General features: G+C 39.8%; 1 protein-coding gene across 1 annotated transcript in view; it reads right to left on the bottom strand.

Moving 5' to 3' along the window:
* Positions 1–483: 483 nt before the first annotated feature.
* Positions 484–20,757, bottom strand: part of SUCNR1 (succinate receptor 1) — a 41,121-nt gene continuing 20,847 nt past the window's right edge. Inside the window, exon 3 of the mRNA XM_032172252.2 lies at positions 484–503. The gene's annotated coding sequence lies outside the window, so the exon portion shown is untranslated. The remainder of the gene's footprint in view (positions 504–20,757) is intronic.

The raw sequence follows: 20,757 nt of genomic DNA, 5'->3' as shown, positions 1-20,757 counted from the left end.
ACAGTAAAAGACAATTTACCTCAGTTATAATTACCCAATGCAACATGTTTGGCTTTCAGCAAAATAATTACCCAATGCAACATGTTTGGCTCTCAGCAAAAACTACAAGAGGTACAAAGAGGCAAAACATGCGTGTACACATCTGTGCGCACATACACACTCACACACACACAGTCTGAAGAGACAAAGCAATCATAAGACCCAGACTCAAATGTAACACAGATGTTTGAATTTCAGGCAGAAAATTTAAAATACCTATGATAAATGTGTTAAGGGTTCTCTATTTGTTAGCTAGGGCTGCCATAACATAGTACCATAGGCTGGGTAGTTTAAACAAGGGAATTTTATTTTGCTCTGGAGTCCAGGCTCAAGGTGCCTTCAGGTTTTTCTTCTTCTTAGGCTTGTCACCATGACTCGCAGATGGCCACCTTCTTGCTGTGTCCTCACGTGATTTTCCTGTCTGTGTGCATCCTTAGTATCTCTGTGTGTTTGAATTTCCTCTTCTTATAAGGACACCAATCAGAAGGAAAGAGATAAAACTGTCTATATTCACAAATGATATAATTTTCTATTTTAAAATACCAATGAAATGACAATAAATTCCTGTAACTGGTAAGTGTATATAAAAGGGTCACAGGATAGAAGGCTGAAAGTCAACTGATTTCTTATATACCAGCAATAAACAACTAAAGATTAAAATTAGAAAAAGAATCAATACCATTTACAGTAGCTCAACTACACAGATATAAATCTAATATAATATGTACAGAAAATGTGTGTAGGAAGTGACAAAATATCAACAAATAAAATAAAGAAGACTTAAATACATGGAGAAAGATGTGTTATATGGATATACAAAACACATATATATTTTCTTACTCTACAATCAGCAATCACATTCCTAGGTATTTACCCAACTTGTTTGAACAAACTTATGTGCACTCAAAAATGCGCACATGGTTGTCTATGAAAGAGAAACTCGTTACTCTATATTTTTTTCTACATATGAGAAAAATTTGAACCATCTACAGTAGTCCCCCCTTATTCCTTGTTTCACTTTTTGTTGTTTCAATTTGTTGACTCATGGTCAACTGTGGTCCAAAAATATGAGCTATTTTATTATATTTTACATGTAACTCGATGTGAACAATTGGAGGAAGTACTGGTTTAGGCCAGTGGTTCTTAAAAAGTGGTTCCAGAACCAGTGGCATCATCATCTGGGAACTTGCTAGAACATCAAGTCATTGGAACTCACCCAGAGCTACTGAATCAGAAACTGGGTATAGGCCCAGAAACGTGTGTTGACAAGACTTCCAGGGGACTCTGATCAGCAAACATGTGAACAGTAGGAGGTTTCAGCGAAAGGAAAGCTCAGGATAGAAACCTTGCACCAACATGGGCTGTCTTTTGGTGTGAACATATATAGACATGTTTTTGTGCTTCCCTGGGGGTGCTGAAGAAGGCTGATGAGAGCCAAGAACCAGCAGGCCTGGAATGGCCCACAATGGTGAGGAATAAATGTGCCAAGAGCAGAAACTGCAAGTAATCTGTTAAACTACGGGCTGGTGGAGGAGAGCATGACTGAGACTCAAGGTGTATTAGTTTGTTCTCACACTGCTAATAAAGACATACCTTAGACTGGGTAATTTATAAAGGAAAGAGCTCCAATGGACTGACAGTTCAGCATGGCTGGGGAGCCTCACAATCATGGTGGAAGGCAAAGGAGAAGCAAAGGCACGCCTTACATAGCGGCAGGTAAAAGAGCTTGTGCAGGGGATCTCCCATTTATAAAACCATCAGATTTCGTGAGACTTATTCACTACCACAAGAACAGTATGGGTGAAACTGCCCTCGTGATTCAATTATCTCCATCTGGCCCCGCCTTTGACACGTGGGGTTTATTACAACTCAAGGTGAGATTTGGGTGGAGACACAGCCAAACCATATCACAAGGGGTTGGCAGCATCCGAAAGCGACAAGGAGGGGCCACGGCAGCAACATGGTGGGCCATCCACCCAGTCTAGCAAAGAGCCAGCAGGCAGGGCTGGCCCAGCAAGCTTTCTGCTCTACTCAGGTGTTCTCCTGTGAGACAGAAAGGGAAGAAGAGAAACAGCACTTACAAAGATGTTGAAGCTTACACTCTCCGAATATTTATATAAATTTTCAGCTGCTTAATTTAGAAGAAGAAGTAACTGTCATACTATCTTCCTACCCAAACCCTGACCAGCTGACTGAGAGTTCATGTATAAGCTACAGTTACATTTTTAAAAAAGAAGAGAAACAATTTCACAAATCTGTATTAGTGCATATATTTCAACACAACAACATAAATCTACCTGACCCATTTCATTATTTGCTTATTTAGAAACTATTTCAGAATAAAAGATTATTATTTCAGATTCTCTTGTCAGGTAGCCTGGAAAATGTGAAGACAGCTTAGGGTTTTGAAACGTTCACTTTGAACGCGTCAGAAATGTTGCAGTGACTATTTAAAACCACTTGAGGGCAGTAAAAGCACATTTCTTAACTGTACATTGCAGATGATTTAACCATAACCTCCAAAATTAAAGACTTGGCCAGAATACCTTATCTGCATTTCTAACTTTGTCTAGAGTTATGCCCCCACCCCCATCTGCCAGGTTTATATTCCTAGAGTTTCTCAAATGTAAGTAGAACAAGAACAAAAATTTAAAGCACACATTCTGTTTTTGGTTTCTTTCATCAGCAATATTTTTGCTGTGGCTTATAATTGATGTATTTCAGAGAGACATGGCTCAATTAAGTCACAAGTTCAACTTCTTTACCCAAATGTAAGTATATTTCAACATCAATTCATGTATGTGAGCATGAATGTTTGTGTGTAGATATGTGTGTGTTTACCCAGAGAGATTTGAGTATATAAATAAAAAATAGTTGTTATCATTACAGTGAATAAGAAGAACTCTTTTGGGCACATTTATAAAGGTACTTTACTCTTTCCCATCACAGCCCTGCAAATCCACTATCTCGGCATCTTCTTCATCACCACCTTGAAAAAAATCTTGGGCAGGTCCCACAAATTCTCAGAAATTAAAAGAAGAAAGGTTTTCTAGTTACCTTTCCCCCCTAAATTGTTTCATTTCAATAATTGAATTACCTAGTATATGCATGCAACTACTTTGAATGACTTTTGGGAAGTTTTCAGTAAAGAGAAACATATACTTATCCTATTTCAGGAGAAATGAGAACACATCTGCTAAAAGATCAGAGTGTTTACTGAAGCTTTATTCACAATAACCAAAAACTAGATTGGATAATAAAACAGATCATGAACGATGCATTGTTTTGTTAGCATACAATGTGTATTAGTCCGTTCTCACATTGCTATAAAAAACTACCTGAGACTGGGTAATTTATGAAGAGAAGAGGTTTGATTGACTCACAGTTCCACAGGCTTAACAGGAAGCATGACTGGGAAGCCTCAGGAAACTTACAATCATGACAGAAGGCAAAGGGGAAGCAAGCACCTTCTTCCCATGGCAGCAAGAGAGTGAGAGAGCAAGTGGAGAACCGCCACACACTTTAAAACCATCAGATCTCATGAGAACTCACTATCGTGAGAACATCATGAGGGAAACCGCCCTCATGATCCAGTTACCTCACACCAGGTTCCTCCACTTGATACATGGGGATGACAATTAGAGATGAGATTTGGGTGGGGACACAGAGCCAAACAATACCACAATGGATCACCATGTAACAACAAAAGTGAACAAATTTGTTACATGTAACAACATGGACACGAGCATCATAGATATTATGTTGTGTGAATGAAATTTAGGCACAAAAGAGTAAAGATTATAAAACAGAACCTTCAATATGAGGTTCAAGAACAAGTAACACTAATAAATGATGTATTGATTTTCTATTGTTGTAGTAACAAATTAAACGTAGTGATTTTAAACAAAACAGTTTTATAGTCTCACAGTTTAAAGGGACTAGAAGTCTGGCAACAGCTTACCTGGGTCCTCTGCTTAGGATCTCACACGAGTGCAATCTAGATATCAGCCAGGATATTTTCTCTTATTCAGGCTTGATTAGGACAGAATCCTCTTCCAAACTCATTCAGAGCGTTGGCAGAATTCATTTCCTTTGGTTGTAGAAATGAGGGCCCTGACTTCTTGTTGGCTGGTGGCTAGTGGCCACCATCAGTTCTTAGATCCTGCTCACATTATTTTTTTTCAAGACAGAGTCTGGCTCTGTCGCCCAGGCTGGTGTGCAGTGGCGCCATCTCGGCTCACTGCAACCTCCGCCTCCCAGGTCCAAGCGATTCTCCTGCCTCAGCCTCCCAAGTAGCTGGGATTACAGGCACATGCCACCAGGCCCAGCTAATTTTTGTATTCTTAGTAGAGATGGGGTTTCATCACGTTGGCCAGGCTGGTCTGGAACTCTTGACCTCATGATCCACCCACCTCGGCCTCCCAAAGTGCTGGGATTATAGGCATGAGCTATTGCACTCGGCCCCTGCTCACGGTTTTTAAGTGCTATCTGCATTTCCTTCCCAAGCTGGCTTTTTCACTTTGGCCACCTACTTCATCAAGCCAGTAAAGAAAGACTTTAGAGTAAGCCTGCTATCGAGACAGTTTTATATAGCATTTTGTACTGGAGGAGAAGTCTCCTCACCTTTGCCATATTAGGTTAAAAAGCAGTCACAGGTTGCTCCTATACTTCAGTAGAGGTTATTACACGAATTTGAATACAAGAAAGTGGTGATCATGGGTGGCCACCTTAGAATCTGCCTGAAACAGATGATGATGAGGGAATAAGATTAAGAGTTCCCTCTTTTTAGGAGTTGTGTATAGAATTGGAAGGGGCATCAGGGAACTGGGATGGTAGAAGTAGTTCATATCTTTCTCTGAGAAGTGGTTAGGGATTATATACATATTTTAAAAAATAGTACACATGTATACACTTTGCTATATGTAAAGTCATACATCATTAAAAATAATAAAAATTATTTATTAGTAGTGCTTTTGGTACTATTAGAATTATAAGAGAAACTGTAATGATGATTGTTAACCATAATATACTACTAGAGAAAGACGTGTGGTATGTAGGTAGAGAGATAGATGGATAGATAATTGGTAGGCAGGTAGAGAGAGTGAGCAAGACAGAGAGAGAGAGAGAGCTCAATCTATCTACCTACAAATTCTGATAGAACCTGACGTGTGTGCTCTCACCACTTTTTTGAAATTTTCACCTAGATGCCTCAAATTCCATGTAGCCTGTTGAACATATTATGGAGCACCCAGGATTGCACTTCATCCTGTATTACCCCTGCTGGCTAATGGCTTCACCATCTACTCAACCATACAAGCTGGAACCAAGGAAAACTTCTTTACTTGCCTATTATCAGACTCTATCCACACACTTCCACTCCTTTTGCCCATCCAGTAAGTCTCCAAGCTTTACTCATTGCAAAGACTACGTATTTCTGGGCTCTGCTATCATCAGTTGGCCAACCAGGAAGCTCACAGTTGAACTTATACTAAAGGGCAATCATGAAATAGAACAACAATGAAAAAATAAGAGTATGTTGTATAGAAAATGTACAGAGAGAATACTTTGGCATTTGTTTACAGGCAAGTAAATCTGAGTGAAAAAGACAATAGATGATTATCTCTGAAACTAGTAAATGCAGTCTGTTTCATAGATCTAACCTATCTTAAAGTGGCTAGATGCAGATTAGCAAAATAATTTATCAATAACATGATTAAGTAATCAGAGTGGGCTGGGTGCAGTGGCTTACGCCTGAAATCCCAGCACTTTGGGAGGCCAAGGCGGGAGGATCATGAGGTCAGGAGTTCAAGACCAGCCTGGCCAATATGGTGAAACCCTGTCTCTACTAAAAATACAAAAATTAGCCTGGCGTGGTGGCATGCGCCTGTAGTCCTAGCTCCTCAGGAGGCTGAGGCAGGAGAATTGCTTGAACCCAGGAGGTGGAGGTCGCAATGAGCTGAGATTGTGCCACTGCACTCCAGCCTGACAGAGTGAGGTTCCATCTAAAAAAAAATTAATAATAATAATGGTCAGAGTGGGTGGCAAACTTCTTGGATTTTCTTTTTCTTTTTTTTTTTTTTTTTTTTTTTGAGACAGAGTCTCGCTGTCGCCCAGGCTGGAGTGCAGTGGCGCCATCTCGGCTCACTGCAGGCTCCGCCCCCTGGGGTTCACGCCATTCTCCTGCCTCAGCCTCCCGAGTAGCTGGGACTACAGGTGCCCGCCACCACGCCCAGCTAATTTTTTTTGTATTTTTAGTAGAGACGGGATTTCACTGTGTTAGCCAGGATGGTCTCGATCTCCTGACCTCGTGATCCACCCGCCTCGGCCTCCCAAAGTGCTGGGATTACAGGCGTGAGCCACCGCGCCCAGCCACTTCTTGGATTTTCTAACAAAGGCTATAAAACTAGAACTTCCTGGGAATCTTCCTTCAAAACTATTCTAAAAGCTTACTCCCATTCCACCAGAACAGGAGCATTTATTTGAAATGAATTTTAGCAATATGAGCAGTCCGTAGGAGACATAATGGAGAGATATATACTTGTTATTAAAACATTACGATTAACCAATTTCTTGGATATTAATTTTTCCTCATTATTGGTGATTTATTCTTAGTCCTAGATCCAAGTAGAAATACTTTTGGCTCTTTATTTGACTAATCCATACCTTCCCTTTCATCCTCATCACCACTTTATAACAGGGGATACATAATTTCCCTTGGTTAATCCTGTGTTAGAGTCAGGATTTGACCTAAGTTTGACTTCAAATTTGGGACTCATATATTCCAACTCGTTATTACAGTGATTCAGAGCTTTCATAAAATAATCACTCCTTTCCTTTCCAGACTCATCTGTCATCATTAGTCTACATGTCTCACTACTCCCCTCCAAATTGAAGTACTGAGATAATTCAGAATTTTCAAAAATTACCATGGATATTTATTCAGAATGAGCCAAACTGTTAGGTTTGAGGGCACAGTCCACATACTGCCATATATGGACAAGACTGCTGACACAGTTTTAAAGGAGCTAGAGTCCAACTACATAGTTAGTGTGAAGAGTCCATACAAGACCACCCTCACTTCTGACACCAAATACAAGTTTTGGAGGTTCTCCAAACCACTCTAAGTTTTGAAAAGTTATTAGAAGTTTTCACAAAACTCACTGAAAGCTATGATGTTAATGGTTTATTACAGGGAAAGGGGACAGATAAAAATCAAGCAAAGGAAGAGGTGCATAGGGCAGTATCTGGAAGAATTCCAACCATCAAATTTTTGTTTTACTCAAGATGCATATTTCATTATCAATTTTTGATAGCATGCATGGAATACTGCCAACCAGGGAAGCTCACCAGAGCTCTGCTGCCCAGAGTTTTTATTGGGGCTTCATTCTGCAGGCGTGCTTGTTGATTGCCTATGTAGTTGATCTCAGTCTCTGGGTTGACTGATACCATGAGCCCAAAGTCCCTATCCTAAATAACCTGATTGGTCCTGACGTAGCCAGCTTCTGCTGTAAGACTACGGAAATCAACTTCTATCCTCAAGAAAAACACTCCTATCAGCTACAACATAGATTATCTCCCAAAAGCCAGGCCTGTTTTAGGGCAAGTCCAAATTCTTTACTACACATTAATCCTGCTTGTTTGTTTTTGGACATAGAATATTATTCTCTTTGTGTATCTGGGAAATATTCATTGTTCCTTTGTGACTCAGTTCAAGTGATAGCTACATCATGAGGCATTCCCTGTAAAACCTTTCTACCTCTTTCCCATATACAGTTAAATCTCCATTTTTCTCTGCTCTCTTTAGTGTCTTTTCAATATCCCTGCTATAGCTGGTATAGCACATTTTATAATAACTTTTACTTCTTCCCTCTCTATAATGTGATCCACTAGTAGTCGGGGACTTAGCAAGTATTTATCTACTCATCACCAACGTCTGCAACCATTACTTACACAGAACCAGTGCTCATGAATAGCATACCAGGCAGCATGGAAACATGAGATGGCACAAAGAGCTCTTGCTGCCACCATGATGTTGGATGAATATCCAGATTCCTTCCACATGAGAAGCCAACTTTTTTCTCATGATGCATTTCTCATTGTTGTCCTGCATGCAGTGGGTTGATCCAGTGGGCTTCAACTCTTCTGCTTGGAGAATAAGGTCTTTGGAGGAGCATTCATGACATCACGGTGTTATGATAGTAGATTTCTCACCTTTACTCAAAGTAGAGGATACACTGGAACTACTCTTAAGGAGAGGCCAATACCTTCTTTCTCCTCTTCCTTGCTAATGGAGAAGAAAATGGGAAGTCTTCCTGCCCTCATTTGGACCATTGAGTCATGAGTTTTATGTAAATTTTGGGAGTTTGTGGGTAGGGAGTGGGGTTGCAGAGCTTCTTCCGTGAAGCTTCCTGACTGACAAATGGTTTTTAAGAACTGTTTGATAGCTCCATTCCTCGTCTCTGGGTCTCTGGCTCCACCATATATGCAAGATGAAAACCCAGCTGACATACTTCCAGACATGGGATTCCATTTTACTTATCAAGTATTTTATGTTTATTTGAAACTAAATTCTACAGGCTTTGTAACAGGGCATCTTTAATTTTTTTCTATATAATTGCTGTGATAAATCAACATAAAAGTTGGTACACAAACCCCTTTAGCTTCTCCTGCAACTTAGGAGAAGCAGCCTACAAACAGCCGTGGAGGGGCATAAGGCTCTGGTAATTCCATTAAGAGACAAAGAGGGAATCTAGTAGCAACACTCTTAGTAACATTGAATGCCCTGACTTGAAAACCTATTGCATTTTCTGCCTCCTAGGAGAGTTTCCATATGATTAATAAACTTGTTAAGTCTCTTTGGCATGGGCCTTCTATGGAATGATAGGAACTTTTGATCTCCACCAAGTATAAACTTGGTGGAGATTAATTGATAAAAATATTTCCAGATTGACTAAAAATAAAATAAAATTGCTTTGGTTGGAAAGAAAACAAGTGGAAAATTTCAGGTTGGAATTATCTGGGCATAGAAATTATAAACTGATTCATAACTTGGAGAAAGTTGTGCAGATTTTGTCTCTCTGATTCTAAACACAGGAAAGTCAATGCATACTGATTAAAGAGTGTAATGGCTGAGTCATTCCCAGATACACTGATTTGCTGGATAATATTTTTCTCTGAGAAAATAGTCACATTTTGTGTGAACATTAGCTGCTGTATCCTACTTTATGATTGATTCTGGCATGTTTCCTCCCTAGAGGAAATTATCATGCCTCATTCTCAACACAATGGAGCAGTATTTCTGGCCAAGACCAACTGCTTCCATAACTATTGCCCTGGGCATGATGACACTATATCATATACCATTAATTGGTGATCATTTATTTCATGCTTAGAATAAGGTTCTCATACTTTTGGGGAAGATGTAGATACACTTTGCTGGAATGCTTACCTTTCTCACTCCACTCTGATCCACACCTCCAAATCTGCCTCAAAGGCCCTATTATCAGTCCTTCATTTCCACCTAGAAGGAGGCTAGATTTCAAGTTGCATAATTCTCAGCTGCTGTTAGTACAATCTCTGGTGGAAGCACTAGATTATCAATCATGTCTCTGCCCACCCCAACTGTGTGAGGCTCACTCAATTATCATACCAAATAGATTTTACTACTTCACTAAAGAGGGTATCAGTGTCTGAGAGTGATACCTGCTTAACAGAGTATTTTCCTTCTCTGGTTTAACCTTGGCCAGCAACAACTCTCGTAGCCAGTGAACCTTGTAGTACTGTCCCACCCAATTTAGAACAGTTAGGACATAAATAAGAAGTAAAAGTGTTGTTACTGGTCAACTCTTAAAATGGTCTTTCAAACACATACACCTTAAATTTATTCATGTAGCCCACCTCTTCGATAAAAAGTCTACTTTGTGAATAAGAGGTTGAGCTTTTAGTCAAGGACTAGCAAATGCCAGAGTTTCCATTCTCCAATTATTAAATTTTTAAAAATATATTACCGCTCTTTCAACTTCTGAGCCACCATCAGTGTGTGATATGCAATGGTTATTAAAGTCAGCAGAATTTAAATTGAGATGTTTGATTAAGACAAACATGCTTAATCTACTAAATATTAGAGTCACCTGGGGAAGCCTTAAAAGGAAAATCGATTACTTGAATTGGAATTTCTGAATTAAAAAAAAAAAATACCTCACCAGGTTGTTCTAATAGTCAGCTAAGAGGGAGAACACCTGGGTGAGGGTTTAGACTACCTACTCCAAGCTTCCCTGGAGGTGGTAGGGTCACTCCTCTCTCTCCCACAGCCACTATTGGCATCTTTGAACACATGGGAGGGAGCTTTGTGCTAATCAAGTCAAATGAATGGGGATCCAGGTATAATCTTTCACTGACAGCATGAAACACCAGCTAAATATCAAATGAATGAGGATCCAGGTGTAATCTTTCACTGACAGCATGAAACACCAGCTAAACTTTCAAAGCATCTTTACTTCTCCAAATCTCCTGAAAGGAGGCCAGCAGATAAGGACAACAGTTGCTCTGATTAGAAACTATATCTACTGTAAAATTAACAGAGCAATAGGTGCAGGCACGACAGAACAGAACCCTGCTTCTTAGGAAACATATTCAATTCTGACTCATTGAGATAGTCTATCATTCTAAGGATTTAGTTTTTTTTTTTTTTTCTTCAAAGTCTTCCCAAATACAATCACATTATCTAAATATTCTAACACTTGTAAATCAGTCACTGATAGTAAATGCTATCTGGAGAAACCCCTATCCATTGTTTTAGGATAGGAAAAAATTATTCTGAACAAATGAATTCTAAATTCTTCATACCTGTTCTGGCCTCCTAATAGCCATTCTTTAAAACTAACAATAACTACTGTCACTACTAGAAAGCCCAGGGCATGCTAACAGCAAGGTATATTGGTCAGACTTAGACCATTTGTTTAGTATATAATAGTCAATATCTATTTTATTTCTAGATTTTCCGGGAGTCGTTTGGACTCCAAAAGTCAGTTCTGTGATGATTACAAGGTCTTTCATGTGGTATCATGATTTTTTAACCATACTGTATAAATGATCTAGTGTCTTATAATTGTATTTAATACTATTCTTTTTTCCAACAACCCATCCCAGTCTTAGAGGCTATTGCATCCCTATCAGGTAGATCCCTATTTTGTCTCCTTCTAATGCACAATTCTAAGGAGTTATTGAAGTCCAAATTGTCTAAACTCAGCTTTCAGGCTGCCTCCATTTGAAATTACTAGCTGGGACATGTTGGAAATTACATCTTTGGGTAAGTCTTCTGATATCTGTCAGTCTCCACAATCATGTGGATAAGTGCGGTCATATTCAGTTATTAGAAAAACTTCACTGAAAATTCTAATTCAAAGCCTTTTCTGCCTTAAGATTATACCCTCCTTTCTCTTCTGCTCTCAGATTCCTCTAAAGTCAGATTGTGGAGAGATGGGATTAAAAGAAAGAAGCAATTATCTTTTACTTAACTCATGTTGCTGTAGTCCCTGGTCTTTGACGTCATGTAGGTAACAAGTCTCCTTACAGTGGCCTGCATGGGCAACAAGTATGAGTTCCTTGGAGGACCGGTAGGAAGTCTCCTTGATGTAGAGTTATCTGGGTCTTGTGTTTTCAAGCAGACGTTTTTGAGCCACTCAGCAGCTCCAACTTGCGTCTATGATCCTCTTACTTAGGTGATGGGTCTCTGGACTGAGGACTAGTAAAATGGTTCAAGCCTAATTCCTCTTGATCAATGAAAAACTTGCATGTCTTTGCCAGGCTAATAAAAGTTACATTGCTTTTGCTTCTTATATATTTGCTGATATGGAGTAATCTGGCAAACTTTTAGTCTTCTCAGTCTTCCAGGTAAGAAACAGTTTGAGTCACTATATTTACATTCAAACTTCTAGGAGTGCATGTCTGGTCCCCTAAGAAGTCTCTTATTTTGCTCTATCCTTTAGATTGACATCTTCTTTGCTGATTACATAGCAGAAAATAAGAGATCATCCTTATTTAATCTTCAAGAACTTCCTTTGAGAAAGAAACTAGTTAATTGTCCTATTATTGGTCTGGTATTAAACCCTCATTCTGTTCTATCTGCTGTGGCTAAAGAGATGGATTGTGTGATAGCTTAGTCTGTTCCAGCTGCTACAACAAAATACCTTAGACAGAATAATTGATAAACAACAGAAATGTATTGCTCATAGTTGTGGAGTCTAGGAAGCTCAAAATTAAGATTCTGTGTCCAGTGAAGGCTCATTTTTTATAGATGATGCCAATGGCAGAAGAGGCTAGAGGCCTCCTCCACCTTCTTTTATAAGAACATCAATTTTATCCTAATCACTTCATAAAGGCCCTACTTCTTAATAGTACCACACTGAGTATTAGGTTACAACATAAGAATTTTGAAAGAAAATCCACATTCAGAACATAGCATGTGGTCCTTGTTCATTTAGGAGTTTATCTGGGAGCAGAATCTCTAATTACAGGGCATGGGCAGATTTGTTAAGGGTGAGCGAGGCAGAGTGGGAAAGAGTGATTTCATGTCCACTGTACTTCCAAAGTCTAATTCTTCAAAATACAGACCTCCAGGGTAGAAGAGAAAAAACAAGAAATTTAGATACTTAAAGGGATTAGATTTTTAATAAGACCTGGTTATTATAAATTCTTTACCAGCCTTACTAACTCATCTAACAAGACAAGTAAAATTAGTGTAAAACTACTGATTAGATATTCTAAAGTGATAAAAATTAAATGAAGGATGGAAATTTCTTACAGTAATTCACATTTACCGTAAGTTAAAAAAAAAAAAAATCCTGATACTAGATGAAAGGATTTTGTTTTATATTTTAAAGATCTATATATATAGTGAAAAATAGACCCTACACTCTTTTAATAGATTTTTGGATTTGACCTAATATACTCTATGTGAGTCTCTGTTGCTTACAACCAATGACCCCAGACTAAAATATGAAGCATTATAGACTTAAGTAGATCTTCATACAACCACATCTTTTTATTTTAAGAATCAATATGTAACAGCAGTGAGGGAATACCTGGATTAATGAGACCAGTTTCCAGAGGGTTAAAGATGAACATCTTAAGATGCAAATGTAGGAAAAATACAAGATTTATGTGTTAATCATCCCAACAGCAAATAAAATAAAAACTGTGCATTGACCCACACTGGACTTAGGAACATTCTAAAGAAGTTAGTAATATGAGGGGCATATCTCACTTTCTGTCATGTATTATTGCTGCTATATGTCAATATCTATTTTTTTATAACCCATATAATTCTTTGCATATATTATCTTCTTTATGAAATTATGAAGCTCTAAGGATGTGGTTCCTAATTCCTCTCCATATCTTCTCATCAATCAGCATGAAGTCTTTGTTTAGTATGTGTTTAATAGATTATTTGTTGAGTGAGTCAAAAGGCTAGGGGAATAGGATTAACTTGACACCTATGGAAGATTCTAGCATTCAGGGATATCATATTTAAAAACAAAGGCAAGATTCCTTAAAAGAATAGACTCCCTGGGATAGCATCTTGTAGGTAGAGTAGTGGTTGTCAACTAGAACCAGTTTTGTCCCAGGGGAAATTTGGCAATATCTGAAGACATTTCTCGTTGTCACACTGGAGTGGGGGGTGCTCCTAGCATGTAGTGGGTAGAGGCCAGGGATGCTGCTAAATGTATAACAATGCCCAGAATATTCTCCAGCCCACCAATAAAGAATTATCTGACCCACAGTGTCAATAGTACCAGGGTGACAAATACTGAGCTACAGTTTTTGTGCTCAGACATTTCTTGCTATGTGAAGCAGGAAGAAAACCTCTGGACTTCAGTTGTTAACACCAACAGCTGGGGCCGGAGGCTTCTATTTGTCCTGCTATAGAAATCTTCCTCTTATTTCTTTTAGTTATAGAACATCCTGAGTTTTAGCTGGGGCCTTGGCTACCAATTAGAGACTATATGTCTCATTTTCACTTGCAGTCAGGATTGACGGTGGGACTAAATTCTAGCAAATGGAAAGGAGTAGAATGGACATGTGCTTCATGTGGTTAAAAGAGGAGGTCTTTTGCACTCTCCTTTCTCTCCTTCCTGAAACTGATAACATGGATGTGGAGGGTGTATTAGGCCATTCTTGCATTGCAATAATGAAATACTGGAGACTGGGAAATTCATAAAGAAAAGAGATTTCAAAAGGCAGAAGGCAGGAAAATAAAAGCAAACAAACACCCACGCTCCCCGCCACCACTACCAAAAAAAAAAAAAAAAGAGGTTTAATTCGCTCATGATTCTGCAGGCTTTACAGGAAGCATGGTGCTGACATCTGCACAACTTCTAGGGAGGCCTTAGGAAGCTGACGATGATGGTGGGAGGTGAAGGGGGAGCAGGCACATCGCATGGTAAAAGCAGGACCAAGAGGGAGAGTAGGGTTGGGGGAGGTGCCACATACCTTTCAATGACCAGATCTCCGGAGAACTCACTCACTACAGCAAAGACAGCACCAAGCCTGGAGGGATCCACCCCCACGATTCAAACAACGTCCACTAGGCCCCATCTCCAGCATTAGGGTTTACAATTCAGCATAAGATTTGGGCAGGGACAAGTATCCAAACTGTATCAAAGGATGTAAATAATATTTGTCCTTTTAGATGTGGATACAATTGCATAGGCTGGTGAAGCAACCGGATAGAAGCATGAACTAAAAAAAATCTATAAATCACAATATCTATAAATTTGGAAAGGAGACTTTATTTCTTATGAAGCGTTACAGTTTGCAAGGTGGCCATTCTGACAGGCTGGAAAGCATAGCCCCTGGCAGAGGCCATTGGCAGGCACTTTGAGGGAGGGAAGGATGAAATAGGAATTTATACAAAACGCCTTGATCAAGTCTATCCAACAGGTTACAGCTCTGAATATTCATGAAGGGGGTCTAAACACATGCAAACTGAACAAACATATATGGTACATTTGTCCCATGTTCACTTTGGGGTAGAGATTTAACATTTAAATGCATGACAATTAGGCCCTATACGTCAAAATGTGAAGCGGGGACATGAAGGCATTCAGTGCAAAGCCTCGGTAAATAAGCCAGAACCTGTCCATGCGGGTGGTCTCTTATCAGGAGAAAGTTACTGAACTCAGTCTCTGGTCTAATCAAAGCTATAGTTCTGGCTTGTGGAACAGGGGAATCAGTGAGTCAGTGCCTGGAAGTGGATGAGCTGCGATTGTTTCAATACTGTTTATCTTAAGGCCAGTGCTTATTTAGCTGCTAGAGAAAAAGAAAATCCTCGTGGCAGTGAGTACATAGTTTATTCTTTAAGTGTAGGAGTGCATGATGTAACCTTTGCCTGCAATGGCCTTAGGTCTTGTTTATAACTTGGTGTCTTTTTGTCAGAAAGAGCCCATTCTGCCTGTCTTATCATCCCTATTTTTACATTAATGCTGCTCAGTTGTATGTCTAAACCACAAAAGGGAGGGGCTATAAATAGGCATACCCAACTGCCTGTCCAGTTATGGCCAGGAACTCAGTTTTTAAGGTTTCTCTGGAGTCCCCTTGGCTGAGGGTGAGCCCAATCAGTTGGTTGGGGGTTAGGGGGTGGGTGTAGGATTTTATTTTTAGTTCTCAGAAGAAAGCTGTGTCCTTGAATAACCTTGTTGTGTGTCAGAAACCTTACCCCAAAGTATGGCGCTTTGACATGCTGAATTGAAGAAGCCTCAAGGTCTCTCTGACCGTCCCTCACCATTGTCTCCCCAAATCTTTTATCTGCCTAAGTAAGATCCAGACCCACCAAATGGAACAATTTTCTCCCCTGTTCTCTGTAAGACCAAGAATGTAGCCACGCTCGAACAGACCCTTTCATAAGATAATGTGCAAATTAATGTCTGCTCCCTGATTCATACATTCTCCCTAGATGTCTTCTCAATCTAATTCCTCTTCTCCTGCCTTCCATAGCTTGATTTGCCAGGAGAGTATATAAGCTTCTGAAATAGATGGCGGCATGGGTAGTCACTCTGTGGTTCTCCCTGTGTACACGTTAATAACATTTGTTTGCCTTTTCTGCAATTATTCTGCCTTTTTGTGAGTTGATTTTTCAGTGAAACTTCAGAGGGCAAAGGAGAAGATTTCCCTTCTCTCCTACCTCCTCATGGAGCAGAGTTACCTACCTGTAGTGCCCTGCCTGTTTCTTGCTGGACTGGAATGTAAGAAACAAACTCCTTTGAACCACAGTATTGTTTGAACCCTTTGTGACTGCAACTGAACTTCAGTCCTAACTAATACAAACCAGATACAGTTTTTGTTGTTCTGGATGATGACTGGAAATACATAGCACTATAGGAGATAGACAGCTACTCTCACTTCGTTTAGAATGCTATAAGTAAGAGTAATAAAAACTGATCAATACATGGGGATAACAGAGAAAAGGAAGTAGACCACACTTCAAAAGAGACCATATTATCTATGCACTGTAGCCTTTGTAGCCATCAACTCACCATAGATCACACAAACTATATACTGGGCATAGTAGGATTTGAAGTTACTGTAAGTTTTCAGTTGTGACATTTAGAATATGCATTTTTTTCTTTTTCTGTGTTGTTATTGCTTTTAATTTGTTTGTTTATAAGCTTAGGAGTTGTAGGATACATGACCATCTAGTAGAAAAAGATATTCCCCCTTTTCTGGGAGAATGTTTAGGAAAGAAATGGACATTTGACTCTTATTATAAGCATTAGAGATCTTAAGAATAATGCAGATGTCTTATTTAATAGTGTGAGGAAAATTTGGGGAAACTATACTTTTTTGAGCAGCTACCAAGTACCTGACACTCTGTGTTTCTTGTGGGATAAAATCTGGAGGAGATAATAACTGTTTTGTTCTTTCTACACTTTTAGGTTGTTGCTCAGATCTCCACCCATCAAGTTAAATGGCTTTTATCCTCTCTGGGGAGGGCAAATGCAGCTGAGAAAGAGGAAATCAATTGAGTTCCTAGGAAATCTGTTAAATCTTGTGAGTCAGGCATTTTGAAAGCCAAGTCTTACAAGAGCCAAGCTTTCTGAGAACACAGAGGATTTTCGAGCTACAAAAGGCTAAGCCTCTGGAGATTGCTGAAGATGGAGTCCTGAGGATAAAGTTAGGGGAAAAAAATGCATGCTGAGATAAGAGTATTTTCCCACACCAATGGCGATGAGGTTTAATAAGTGAGAGAGAAGAGCATTAGCAGAGGTGAAGAGGATAGAGTTTAGAAAGTGACAGTAACTGAGAGGGCACATTGTGTCCTACCCTCACTCCCAGCCAAGCTCCGGATAGTGTAAAATGCAGAGCCCAGATAGATTTGGCAGAGGTCTTGAAACAAAGGATATAAGTTTTCTATGAAGCCTGAGGGAGCACAAGCCTTGAAGGTAAATCTCAGTATAAAGTCAACCAGTCATCATTGTCTAGCACTTGAAGAGTAGAGTCAGAGATGTTTAATCAGAGATGGACAGTACAACCTATTTCAAGTTTCTCACAATTTTGCACTAGCACAGAATTTCAGAAAGTTTTCTGTGTCCTTGAGAGAGGCACAAGAGAGCTGATTAGTGGTTTGTACAGACTTTATAGGTAAAATAAGCAGGATGTAGAGTGGCCTGCTTAGTCACGACAGAGGAAAAGTAGAGGGGGATGTGGATGCTGTGGCAGTGGGCGCAGGCAGGCTGGAGGCTGAACACATAGCATTAGACCTCCGCTATAAGACCCAGAGAAAGTGAGAAAAAGAAAGAGAAGCACCTGCTCCTCAATGTATACTGATGGAAATTGAACCCCCTCTCCCAAAATCATTTATGTCATCTCCTAGAGGAAAAAAGGTGAAGGGAATGAAAACAGTCTGGAATTGGCTACTTACTCATAAGAAACAGAGAAAATCTCATAAGCAACTGAGTTTAGTTTTAATTGTTCAGATTATATTCAGGACCTTTAGTAGAAACCGAAGAGCAGGAGGAAGGGTGGAGAAGTGGAGAGTAAGGTTACTGATGATGACGAAATTGTAAAATGTCCACTTTTGCACCACTGACTGTGATTGAAAATTCAAACTCTACCTGGATGATCTAATCAGAATATCAAAGATTCTCTACACCATACACACCTGTAACATGGCTTGCAGTTTGTAAGTTTGCTTAGAGCAAACTTATCTTTGGAAGTGAAAGATGTCCTGGGCAAAAGGAGAGAGACTGAAGTTGATTTTAATGTTTATATTGTAGAATCTGCATGCTAGATACACTGAACCTCTTTTAAGTGCAAGAAAGCCAATTCTGACTGTGATATCTCTAATCATAAGTGTTGTCAAAACAGAGTATGTGGGAGAGTTGAGCTGAGCCATCAACCCAAATGAACTCCTGACTTAAAAAACAAAAAATAAATGATCTTAATCTTTTTGTAAAGCCCAGCCCAGGCTAAACATCCTGAGGTTGGGATAAATTAGGAAAGTTTGGGGATATAGCAACGGGAGGAAAGAGAGCCTTTTGCATAAATACGCAGTGAACTCCAGTGGAGGGAGGTGAGAAAACCTTCAATTATCCACAAAATCTTAGCCAGTCATGGGAGAGGTTTTAGAGAAATGAACTCTAAACAAAGACAATAGATCCCAAATTCTAACAGTTAAAAATTGATTAAAATAAATGTTCTTTAAAGGAGAAATTGAGGGACAAATGTGATAGAATAAATTTGGGGGATGATATCTGAAGTTTTCTACTATCTTCTCAAAAGGTCTTGATGCTCATCATGTAGTGCGGGCATGAATTGCCTCAAGAGAGGAATTGATAGAGTTGAAAAAAAAAGTCAATTCGTTCATATATATAAATAATGAAAGCTAAAGTTTATTAGAGCAAGAGCCAGAGTTATGAGAAATAAACGATATTTACATAACATATTTCTAAATGCAAAGATCACCAAACTTTGAGTTTAACAACTGAAGAGGAAGAACACATGATGATTTAAGGGTAGTTTACTCAGTCAAAACAGAGGAGTTTTACCAGAGGCAAGGAAGAGGAGCCTTACACAGCGTAGGACTGGACCTTCAAGATTTGTGTGCCTGGAAATGGGAGCTTTCAGCCTCCCTCATCACATGCATGGATCCCAAAACTGTGCAGTAAATAAAGCAGAAAATAATTGGTGCCACTAGAGTGGTATAAACTACATATTCTGTCTGGATGGCCAGGCTCATGAAAATGGCCACCACCTATGTAGAGAGTCAGGTAGAAAGCTGAGTAAAAACAATGTAACATCCATGAGGAAAGTTTAGTCATGAAGTTCTCACATGTAGAAAAGAAATACAGAGAAGGCTGGGCTCAGTGGCTCATACCTGTAATCCCAGCACTTTGGGAGGCCAAGGCGGGTGGATCTTTTGAGGTCAAGACTTTGAGACCAGCTTGGCCAACATGGTGAGACCCCGTCTCTACTAAAAATACAAAAATTAGCCAGGCATGGTGGTGCGCACCTGTAATACCAGCCACTCAGGAGACTGAGGTAGGATAATCTCTTGAACCTGGGAGGCGGAGGTTGCAGTGAGCTGAGATCACGCCACTGTACTTCAGCCTGGGAGACAGAGTGAGACTCCATCTCAAAAAAAAAAAAAGAAAAATAATACAGAGAACAAAAAGACAGTGGTGTTCCCTCTACCACAATTTGCCTGAAAATTAAAGACTCGCCTAATTTTACTAGGTTTTTAAAAATTACAGTTGCCAGATGAGTTCTTCCTGCCTTCTGCACAGACAAAATCAATTCTCTGGGACCACGGCATGGTACTAATAGTAAAGAAAGAGTTTAGTTGATGCGCGGCCAGCCACGCCTTGCAGGAGGCAGAGTTATTACTCAAATCAATCTCCCTGAAGGCTCAGAAGGTAGGTGTTTTCAAGGATAGTTTGGTGGGCAGGGGACTAGGGAATGGGGAATGTTGACTGATTGGGGATGAAATCGTAGGGGTATGGAAAACAGTCCTTCTGTGCTGAGTCCACAGGACTGGTTGAGTCAAGAGCCAGAAGTCTGGGTGGCGTCAGTCTGAGACACATCTCAAAAAACCAGCTTTAGGTTCTAAAACAGTGATCTTATCTGTAGGAGTAATTGGGGAAGTCACAAATCTTGTAACGTCTGGACACATGACTCCTGAGCATTAGGGATTATAGAAACTATGCCCACATTTCAGCAGAGTTCAGGCCACTCTCAGAATCCTAACCTTGTGGCCTTTCATTCGTTTGACAAAGGTGATTTGGTTTTGGGAAGGGCTATTATCATCCTTGCTTTAAGGTTAAACTGTAAACTAAATTTCTCCCAAAGTCAGCTTGGTCTATGCCCAGGAATGACCAAGGATAGCTTGGTGGTTAGAAGCAAGATGGAGTCAACTATGTCAGATTTCTCTTACTGTCATAATTCATCTATATCCCTACTTCACACCATTTTATTTCTCTCTTAAAAGCAGGTAGTGTTTGCCTTAGTATAGATATGACTCCTAAGGGCACAGGGCAAAGAAAAGAGTCTTGAGCACAGGAGCCAGGCTGTGGAGCGTGTGTGTGGGCCTGCATCTGGGTCTGGGTCTGAAGCTGGAGCTGGGGCTGGGTCTGAGGCTGGAACTGGGGCTTGTTCTGATGCTGGATCTGGGTCTTGGCCTGGGGCTGAGGCTGAGTGACACATGATCGAGGCCTGAGCCTGGTC

Source organism: Hylobates moloch, unplaced genomic scaffold (assembly GCF_009828535.3).
Source record: "Hylobates moloch isolate HMO894 unplaced genomic scaffold, HMol_V3 SCAFFOLD_13, whole genome shotgun sequence".
NCBI classification, from domain to species: Eukaryota; Metazoa; Chordata; class Mammalia; order Primates; family Hylobatidae; genus Hylobates; species Hylobates moloch.
This window is presented reverse-complemented; position numbering and strand designations above follow the sequence as displayed.